We start from the raw sequence: 11,689 nt of genomic DNA on the forward strand, positions 1-11,689 counted from the left end.
ATTGTGTCAATTATAGAATAACCTACTAACATAAATAAATAAATTTACCAATGCAAAAAATTCCAAGTTCTTGAAACTGTGTTCTGTATATCTCTTTTAGAACACCTTTTCCACTTAACCAGAATGTTTTCAACTTGGCCTTTCCCTGTACTCTCTGCTTGTCCAGAGACCGAAGGTAAAATAGATGTCAGAAATTAGCGTCTTTCTCTGTTTTTTCTGAGCCAACACCTGGCCCTAATCCTGTACCTTGCCTGCTAGATTATCTTAACTATATAGACACTTTTCAACGATCTTATTCCCAAAGCATTACACTCTCCATTCTTTCCTGTTAGGAATTTCAGTATGACTTCTTTTTGTTTCAAAGAAATGCCTTTGCCCAAGGTTATTGATTTGAAATCCTTTTTTCATGAAGAAATTGACTGCCATTAACTGCTGCATCTTACATGTTTTGTTATGTTAAGTAAACATTTTTATTCATCTGAAATATTTCCAATTTAAATTTTTTTGACACATTGGCCATTAAGAATTTCATTGCTTAATTTTTGCATACCTGTAAATTATCCAAATTTCCCGATGTCATTTATTTTTAATTTTATTCCATTGCAATCAGAGAAAATACTTTGCATTTACACAATTCTTTTAATTTTATTGTATATGTAACCACCTAGAATATAGTTTATTCTGAAGAAGATTCCATGTGCACTTACTACAAATGCATAGTGTATTTCTGTTAGGTGGAACACACTATACAAATGTGCTAGGTCTCAGTGGTTTTGTTTTCAAGTCTGTTTACTCTTTGACTTGTTGACTGTTTTTTAAATTATTATTGGGAGTGAAGTATTTAAATGTCTGTTATTTTTTGATTCTCTCTGGATTTATTTTTGCCAGTCTTTGCCTCATATATTTTGTTTCTCTTTTCTTACTTGCCTATTGGTTGATGATTGTTACATCTTCCTAAGTAATTGACTTTTTTTGATCAATTTTAAATGTCTCATTTTACACCTAAGCGTGTGTTTTTTCTTTTTATTTGTTTATTTTACTTTTTTTTTTTTTTTATTGAGATGGAGTTTCACTCCCAGGTTCAAGTGACTCTTCTGCCTCAGCCTCCCAAGTAGCTGGGATTACAGGCATGCACTATCATGCTAGGCTAATTTTGTATTTTTGGTAGAAATGGGGTTTCTTCATGTTGGTCAGGCTGGTCTCGAACTCCTGACCTCAGGTGATCCATCCACCTTGGCCTCCCAAAGTGCTGGGATTACAGGCGAGAGCCACCGAGCCCAGCCTAAATTCTTTTTTAATTGTGTAATTGCAACTACAATTTTATTATGGCTGCTCTTTGCAAGCTTTTGTTCTTTCACTTCTACATAATTTGTTTATTTGGATCCAAAGCGATTGTGCTGTAGACAGCATATATTTGTATCTCATTTTTATATTTTGTCTAACAATCTCAATTTTTATTTAATTAAACTTTTTATATTTAGTATGATTTATATATTTGGATTTTTTTGTATCATTTTTGTTTTCTACATATCACATGTGTATTTTATTTCTTTTTCTACCTCATTTTGCCTTCTTTTGCATTAAGTAGGCATTTTTATGTAACATTGCATTTTTAAAAATAATTTTTAATATATATTTGGATCTATCACTTTTTTTTTAGGGCTTCTGATATACACTTTCATTCCTCAGAATATGTTTTACATTTATAATACCTTAATACTGATGAGTTATACAAATGTTAGTTCTATGTATTTATATTTCTGCTTCTCATTTTGTGATATAAATTTTATACTTATATCTACATATGCTATTAACTTAATATTTTACACTTATTTTATATAATTTTATTTTAAAAAATAAGATGAGAAAACAAAAAAGAACAAAAAATACCTACAAGTCATTTGATATTAACATTTTTATTTTCCATTTCTGAATTTTCTCATTGTTTTAGAATATTCTGCTAATTTTTATTGTGAAACATGTTATCACTGACCTGTTTTGCTCAATTATTGGTAAGTATATTATATGTATTTGTAATTAGTCCAACAATACAATTTTATTTATGTTGTTATGCATAGCATTCATTTAAAAAAATAATATAAGAAATAAAAGAATGTATGCATGATGTCTTTTACAGTGACATGATTATTTTTACTGGTGCTTTGGTTATTTCATGTAGATTCAAATTATTCTCTTTGGTTATTTGATTTTTCCTTCCTTCCTTCCTTCCTTCTCTTTGGTTATTTGACATTTCTTTCTTTCTCTTTCTTTCTCTCTTTCTTTCTTTCTTTCTTTCTTTCATTTTTCTTTCTTTCTTTCTCTCTTTCTCTCTTTCTTTCTCTCTTTCTCTCTTTCTTTCTGAGGTCTCCCTCTGTCACCCAGGCTGGAGTGCAGTGACACGATCTCAGCTCACTGCAACCTCCACCTCCTGGGTTCAAGTGACTCTCCTGCTTCAGCCTCCTGAGTAGCTGGGACTAGAGGCCCCTGCCACCATGCCCAGCTAATTTTTATATTATTACCTAGTTGAAATCAACTCAGTTTTTGTTGATCCGGAAAGGCCTTATGTTGCATTTATTTTTTATTGATAGCTTTCTCCTTCAGAGGATTATTTCCTGACAGTTTTTTTCAATGAGTGGACAAAAAGATTTAAATGGATTTGAAAGTCTTAGAAAAGGCAACTAAATTATGATCTAAAAATGGAAATGAAATTGTTTTTAAATTGAATGGAAAATAAAATTATATTGATGACAGCTGATGATATGTTGGACTGAGATGCAGAGACCAGGAAGAATTAAACTTGTGGACAATAGAGATCTGTGAGTTTTCTGGTCCTGACTTAGGCCAAATGGAGGACATGCTTTTTAGAAAACTAAAGATGATGCATGAGAGCACAGCCATGCTGTAACTAAAGAAGCTGAGCACCTGTGCTGTGCTAAGATCCACAGGTTTATAAAAATGGAAATCACAACTTTAACATACAATTTAACACACAGTGTTAGACTAAGAAAGCAAATAGGCAGTGATAATGATGATTAATGTTCACTTTAGTTTTAATAGGATCGTATTTGATGGGTGTCACAGAAGCAAAGAAAAAAGGTCTTTGCTATAAAATGTGTGCCCTACTACTGAGTGTGTAAAACATTCCTGTGAGTGGAAGCCACAAAGAAACCTGAGGGACAGGGTGGTAGAATACCCCTTTGATACTTCATATCTAAAAAAAAAATCTCTTGGCATGGACAGTTTTTATTCAAACATTCCTTGCTTGAAATAGATGTGCACTTCCATTCTCTGTAAAGGGACCTGGGCAAATTAGTGAGCTGTATAAAGCAGTCTACATTTTCCTCCCATGTCTAGTGCCCAGACTCAGAACTGTGTCCTCAGGAAAATGGAGCACTTTGCCCATTTAGGTCAGATAGAGGTGGCATATTTCTGATTCTCACAAAGGTACTTTTGGCCTACCTCTTACCATGAAAATCAGAGATTACTGGGGAACATTAGTGAGGGCAACCATGAATTACTTGAACCAATAGTAACACAGTGGAAAAATCTGACGTTGTGTTTTACTAATTTTGAAGTTGGGTAATTGGGAGATTACTGTTTTGTTTATAAGAACAGGCACCATACAACCCACTGGGCTGAATACACCTGGGGAAATCAGCTTACACATAGGAAAGTTGGAACACAGCTGTTTCTAATGTATTTTCTAGGAATCAAAAAGTTTCATTTTCCCTTGGTGGCTCCCTTTCTTAAAATCACAAAACCGGAGCTTGTACTATTATTAGGGTTGACATGAAAATTATAGGCCTGGAGGGGATGGGCTGATGGCATTGATTCCTTATAACCACATATTGTGAACCTCGTCTTGCAAACATGGACTCGCTCCAGAGACTCAGCTGGGTAACTGTCTGTTTGTCACCATTAATAACAGTGAGAGCTCAAGACTCAGGTGAGTGGGGGGATGAGGCAGGATTGTCTCAATGAAGAGCTAGGACGTTGTCTTTTCATAACTTCAGTCGTGTCTCAGGGAATAACATCAAAATGCAATGGATGATTCTAAATGAAAAAAAGCAACTTTTTTTAATTGCATTTTAGGTTTTGGGGTACATGTGAAGAACATGCAATATTATTGCATAGGTACACACATGGCAGTGTGATTTGCTGCCTTCTTCCCCTTCACCTATATCTGGCATTTCTCCCCAACTCCCCACCCCGCACTGTCCCTCCCCTATTTACCCCCAACAGACCCCAGTGTGCAGTGCTCCCCTCCCTGTCTCCATGTGTTCTCATTGTTCAACACCTGCCTGTGAGTGAGAATATGTGGTGTTTGATTTTCTGTTCTTGTGTCAGTTTGCTGAGAATGATGGTTTCCAGGTTCATCCATGTCCCTACAAAGGACAGGAACTCATCGTTTTTGATGGCTGCATAATATTCCATGGTGTATATGTGCCACAGTTTCCCTGTCCAGTCTATCATCGATGGGCATTTGGGTAGGTTCCAGGTCTTTGCTATTGTAAACTGTGCTGCAATGAACATTCATGTGCATGTGTCCTTATTGTAGAACGATTTATAATCCTTTGGATATATACCCAGTAATGGGATTGCTGGGTCAAATAGAATTTCTATTTCTAGGTCCTTGAGGAATCGCCACACTGTCTTCCACAATGGTTGAACTAATTTACACTCCCACCAACAGTGTAAAAGTGTTCCTATTTCTCCACATCCTCTCCAGCATCTGTTGTCTCCAGATTTTTAAATGATTGCCATTCTAACTGGCGTGAGATGGTATCTCAATGTAGTTTTGATTTGCATTTCTCTAATGACCAGTGATCATGAGCATTTATTCATATGTTTGTTGGCCTCATGTGTGTCTTCTTTTGTAAAGTGTCTGTTCATATCCTTCTCCCACTTTTGAATGGGCTTCTTTGTTTTTTCTTGTAAATCTGTTTTAGTTCTTTGTAAATTCTGGATATCAGCCCTTTGTCAGATGGGTAAACTGCAAAAATTTTTTCCCATTCTGTTGGTTGCCAATTCACTCTAATAACTGTTTCTTTTGCCGTGCAGAAGCTGTGGAGTTTGATTAGGTCCCATTTGTCTATTTTGGCTTTTGTTGCCAATGCTTTGGTGTTTTGGTCATGAAGTCCTTGCCTATGCCTATGTCCTGAATGGTTTTGCCTAGGTTTTCTTCTAGGGTTTTTATGGTGTTAGGTCTTATGTTTAAGTCTTTAATCCATCTGGAGTTAATTTTAGTGTAAGGTGTCAGGAAGGGGTCCAGTTTCTGCTTTCAGCACATGGCTAGCCAGTTTTCCCAACACCATTTATTAAACAGGGAATCCTTTCCCCATTGTTTGTTTTTGTCAGGTTTGTTAAAGATTGGATGGTTGTAGATATGTTGTGTTGCCTCCAAGGCCTCTGTCCTGTTCCATTGGTCTATATCTCTGCTTTGGTACCAGTACTATGCTGTTTTGATTACTGAAGTCTTGTAGTATAGTTTGAAGTCCGGTAGTGTGATGCCTCCCACTTTGTTCTTTTTACTTAGAATTGACTTGGCTATGTGGGCTCTCTTTTGGTTCCACAGGAAGTTTAAGGTGGTTTTTTCCAGTTCTGTGAAGAAGGTCATTGGTAGCTTGATGGGGATAGCGTTGAATCTGTAAACTACTTCGGGCAGTATGGCCGTTTTCATGATATTGATTCTTCCTAACCATGAACTTGGAATGTTTCTCCATCTGTTTGTGTCCTCTCTTATTTCGTCGAGCAGTGGTTTGTAGTTCTCCTTGAAGAGGTCCTTTATGTTCCTTGTTAGTTGTATTCCTAGGTATTTTATTCTCTTTGTAGCAATTGTGAATGGCAGTTCGTTCTTGATTTGGCTCTCTTTAAGTCTGTTATTGGTGTATAGGAATGCTTGTGATTTTTGTACTTTGATTTTGTATCCTGAGACTTTGCTGAAGTTGCTTATCAGTTTCAGGAGATTTTGGGCTGAGATGATGGGGTCTTCTAGATATACAATCATGTCATCTGCAAATAGAGACAATTTGACTTCCTCCTTTCCTATATGAATCCCCTTTATTTCTTTTTGTTGCCTGATTGCTCTGGCTAGAAAAAGCAACTTTATGAATATTGATGCCATACTATATTGATCTTATGCTCTGTTAATTTTGTAATATTATATTTGAATTGTAATTGTGTTTTATAACATTTTTAATAATGAGAATAATAATCTTCAAAATTCAAAGAAAATAGGATTTCCTTACTATAAAAAGTTCCCCAAGTTTTGCATTCTTACAGTTTCCTCTATAAGTTTTAAATTTGCAATTTACATATTAAACATATAATCATGAATGTGGCCAGTATATTTCAATTTTGCTGTTAAAATATATAACTTAATTTTGCCTAACTTTACTAGGAAATAATGTTTTCTTGTTCTGTGATTTTTAACATATAAGACAGAGAAAGGAGTAAGGAGAAGTCAAACCAGAAAAAAAATATAATAATAATAGTTGCCTAATTGTAGCTCATAAGGACACCAAGCCCTCAAGAAAATATAATCGTACAAAATCACTATGTCTCTGAATATTAGGAAAAGAACAAAGCATTTTTAAGGGCTTCAAATATCTGCATTTTATGTATTTAGGGAGGAAGGATCTCAACTGCTCATAGTAAATGTACATGAAGAAGAGAAGACACGGTTTTCCAAATCGCAATTTTCAACTTGGAAATATTCCTCCAAATTCAATATATGACACATCTGGTAAGACTCTTATTATACTGTGATGCACAGGAGCATGATTGTACAAGACCTTTCACATTTTTAGAAAAAGAGAGTATTATACTTCGCTGGTATCTCCTCAGTTGAAATAATCAGAAAGAAACACTCTTCCAAAAGGATTTTAGGCTTTTTCAAAATTGGTTGCATAGAGTTTGTGATGAAGATCCTCCAGTGTTTTTCTATTGTCTACATTTAAACTAATAGTTTTCCTGCTTATTTTTTCCTCCAAGGAAGCTGGGAATTAAATGTCTTGAAATTATAAAGATCCTTATCAGCAAGCATTGTGTCTCTAGCCGCACTCTACACTAATTTCAACTTCCAGAAAGTGACAAATGCATTACAATTATTCAGTGCATCTGATACTTACCATATTTATCATTTTCATGTTGCTGTATTTTATAAAACTTCTTTTAACAGGCGTAATTTGGTGGAAACATTTTTTTTTTTTTCTGAATTTGCCAGCTGGATTTTTCAGTTTGCCATTTATTGCCACTTAACAAGAAATCCCTTCTCCCTGGCACCTAAAATTCATAGATCTAATAAGGCTGCTCCATAAATGTTGTAAAATGTCTGATAAAAATGATACTTTTTTTGATATAATAAAAACACTTTACATTTATATAGATTATGTTTTAAATCTACACAAGGGACAGTGCATCACTATTCAAATAATATTATTAATAAAATAACAATACTCAAAAACTATATTTTATAACAAAGATGAGGAAGTATACTTTATCAGACTTCTTTTTCTACAAATAATGTATCCACCATATACGAAACAGCTTTTGGATTCTTGTAAGTGGCTTTTTCCTTTTATACACCCTTTATCTTTGCTTTAAGTGTCTGATCTAAGCTTATGTTTTTTATGATTAGATTTTCATTCCTGGTTTGCATAATGGTGTTATTCCCTCATTCTACACGATTATTTGTACACTTTGGGACTTAACAATATTGAGAATACACTAAGATGAAAGGCAGTATGATGAGACTTAGCTTGAGCTGCATTCTGTGTTTACTGAGAGTGCTCAGGAGCTTCACCCTCAGCCCCATCAAACTTAGGTTGTGACTTCTAATGGCGAGAGCTAAGCTGTGCATTCAGATTTTGAAATTTTTAATGGGTCACATAGGACTAAACTTTTCCGTTCACTGTGAACAACCTAAAAGTAGCATCTGTGGATTTTTTCACTATTTTATTTCACCCAGTTTGGCATCATATTAAAGCAAATTCCATAATTCTTCCAAATGAAAACATAGAACTAAATTTAATATTGGGATTAAAAATGACTTCTGCAGTATGTTAAAGACAATTATCAACTGTTTAGCTCTGGCTGGTGAGAAAAATGTTTGATGATACAATCAATTCAATCATACTCTAATGACGACAACTAAGATTGTGACAACCAAGATTGCAGATCTCATCTGGGATCAGCATCAATGCTTTCAAGGCCATTGCTGGAAAACCACACCATCTGATCACGCAGAAGATTATTCTGTTTCAGTATGTTTAAGTTATTTAGAGTAAGGAGAATGAATTAGCATAAACTGGGTTTTTTTAGGGTAAAAAAATAAAATATTAAAATTCTTATCTGTGTTATTTAACCTAATTGTTTGCCCTATATCTTCTTTTGGTGTGTGGTTCATAATATATTTGTTATACTAACAAAACTATGCAGATTTATAGTTAATAACTCATACATATATTATTATCTCATATTCAAATACATTTTTCTAGTACTGAAGTGTGATCCTTAAAATTTGGATACCATTAAGTCTTTTATTTAGAATTACTTTTTTTTCTTTTTCTGATTTTTAATTTGACAGCAGAACTCAACTGCACTGATGGTGTAGATGTATGCTAATGGAAATCTTTCATTGTTTGTTTCTAAGATCAATGCATTTACTTATTAAAGTTTTGTAGAAAGAGTAATAACCATTTAATCAACTAGATGTTTCCTTTATAAAATCAAACATATCTGGTGGTTTTAGAGCAACTTTTTTCAGTCACCAATTTTTGATTATTATCCAAGGATACTCAATGTCAACATTTTTGCATCATCTCATATATTTTTATTTACAAATTTGTATAATGATAAGTGACCTTGAAACAGACACACTTTCATTAAAAAAGGTGTTTCACTTTTTTAATGTCATGAAGCTAAAATTGTTCTTAGCCCTGGATTAAAGTGAAATGATAAATGATGTCTGAATCTTGGCCAAATAAAATGAAATCATAACTGCAAAATTGTTCTGCAAAATTTTACAAGGTGTTGTGGTATTGAAGTTATCGCAAGAAAACTTGAGAGGAATTGTCTTTCTTATTGAAAACCAAGTATTTTTCTAGGCATCGTAGAGTATCTCTGTATTAAATGAAGTCTCAGGAAGAAGACCAACATGTGACTATTTTGATGCAACTTCATGGTTGAAACAGTAATTCGAAATAGTGGCTGGGCTCGGTGACACTCACCTGTAATCCCAGAACTTCGGGACGTCAGAAGTTCAAGACCAGCTTGGCCAACATGGTGAAATTGTCTCTACTAAAAATATAAAAATTAGCTGGTGTGGTAGTGGGTGCCACTTGGGAGGCTAAGGCAGGAGAACTGCTTGAACCCAGGAGGCGGAGGTTGTAGTGAGTAGAGATCACACCACTGCACTCCACCCTGAGTGACAGACTCTGTCTCAAAAAAAAAAAAAAAAAAAATGGTAGTGTTTGTCTTGTTGGTAATGGAGAAGAAAATATTTAAAAATGTGTTCTGAAATAAAGAGAGATCACAAATAGACCTCTGGGATGTGAACTAAACTGAGAGCCAGCACCATTTCTGTATCATATACAGTAAATTAGGGTTTAATTATGCAGAATAATGTTCCCCAGTCCCTATAAGGATATTGACATCTAAATTCCAAGCTATCACATTACACATTACAATTAATGACAAAGAGACTATAAGGGTGCATATAAGATAAAAATTGCCAATATGCTGATGAAATATCATTAATCATCATGGTGAGTCCAGTAAAATCACAAGGGTCAAAAACCATGGAACAGTGATGATGAATAAATTGTATCAAAATGATAGATCATGAGAAAGACTCAACTGAATATATTTTTAATTGTTTTAGTGAGTCTTTTCACATTAACATACATTTAATTCAATTCAACAGTACAATTACTATGCATTTTACATGCCTGCTGCTGAAGTGCTAAATATAAAATGAGAACATAGAACAAGGATATGATTAATGAGTAGAAGGCCAGGTACATGAGGAATATAAATAGTGTGCACCTTATACAGACATATTTGAAAGTGTATTATATGTAGAGGTTCATAATAGTTATATATGTATATATTTATTTGGTTTAGAAAGTAGTGCAGGAGGTACATTATCAAGAATTTATATAAGATGGGATTAATCAAGAAAATGAGACTAAAATAATGATGACAATGGTAATAATTTGGAACACTGATGAAAGAGCATTGATGACATAAATCTGTTTTTTTCAGATCTTCAAAATATGTTTCTTCTACGTCATTAGGATGAACACACATTTCAGATGTTATCTTTCAAAAGGGTCTTTTGTTTTGAAGCTGGCATTGGACTCTCAGCCAACAGCTCTCTTCTCCTCTGGCACATTTTCACATTCTTTAAGGATCACAAGCCTAAAAACCATGACCTGATCATCTGTCACTCGGCCTTTGTCCACATAGTGATGCTAGTCATTGCAGCAGAGTTATTGTCTCCAGACACGTTTGAGTCACTAAATTTTCAGAATAACTTCAGATGTAAGGCTTCATTCTACATCTACAAGGTAACAAGGGGCCTCTCCATCTGCATCACCTCGCTCCTGAGCATGCTTCAGGCCATCACCATAAGCCCCAGCACTTCCTGGTTGGTGAGATTTAAACATAAAATCACAAAATACAATATCCTGGGTTTATTCTTTTTTTGGTCCCTCAATTTGTCTTTCAATAGTGACATGATAATCTATACTGTAGGTTTTTCCAGTGTGACCCAGATAATTCTGAATGTCAATAAATACTGCTCACTTTCCAATGAATGTGATCATCAGGGGGCTGTTTGTGACTGTCGTTATCTAGAGATGCCTTCTTTGTAGGAATCATGCTGCTCTCAAGTGCATACATGGTGATTTTCTTGTCCAGGCATCAGAGGCGCTCCCAGCACCTTCACAGCAACAGCTTTTTATTAAGAACCTCCCCAGAGAAAAGGGCCACCGAGACCATCCTGCCACTGGTGAGTTTCTTTGTGGTTGCATACTCACTGGACTTTATTGTCTCATCCTCCACAATGCTGTTATGGGTATACAGCCCTATCATCTACAATGTCAACAGGTTGATGTTCAATGCCTATGCCACTGTCAGTCCTATGGTGCTAATCAGATCTGATAAAAGAATCATCAGTATTCTGCCAAAGGTTCATTGGCAGTGCCATCCATTTTTTAAAAGTTAATGATAAAATTTTCCAAAAATTATTTTGTTATCATCAATGAAATTATTGAAAACAACGACTTTGCTATCTGATTTAAATAAAACATGTGGAATTGCAGTTTTGTAATATCTATTTTTTTTTTAGACTGAATTTTGCTCTGTCATACCAGCTGGAGTGGAGTGGTGCAATCTCAGCTTACTGCAACCTCCACCTCCAGGGTTCAAGCAAGACTCCTGCCTCAACCTCTCAAGTAACTGGGATTACAGGCATGTGCCACCATGCTCAGCTATTTTTTTTTTTTTTTTTTTTTTTTTTTGTATTTTTAGTAAAGGGAGGGTTTCACCTATTTGTCAGGCTGGTCTTGAACTACGGATCTCAAGTACTTGGCCCACCTCAGCCTCCCAAAATGCTGGATTGCAGGTGTGAGCCACTGCGCCCAGCCTATCTTAATATTTTTTTAATTTGCTTAGAGGAAACCAA

The 11,689-nt window shown here is 34.9% G+C and overlaps 1 pseudogene; it reads left to right on the plus strand.

Annotated features, from left to right (window-relative positions):
- The first annotated feature begins 1,981 nt into the window (after positions 1 to 1,981).
- Positions 1,982 to 11,480, plus strand: LOC105727128 (putative vomeronasal receptor-like protein 4; annotated as a pseudogene).
- The last annotated feature ends 209 nt before the right edge of the window (positions 11,481 to 11,689 follow it).

The sequence above is a fragment of the Aotus nancymaae genome, unplaced genomic scaffold (assembly GCF_030222135.1).
Source record: "Aotus nancymaae isolate 86718 unplaced genomic scaffold, 86718_ANA_hifiasm-v0.15.2.pri h1tg000012l, whole genome shotgun sequence".
Taxonomy (NCBI): domain Eukaryota; kingdom Metazoa; phylum Chordata; class Mammalia; order Primates; family Aotidae; genus Aotus; species Aotus nancymaae.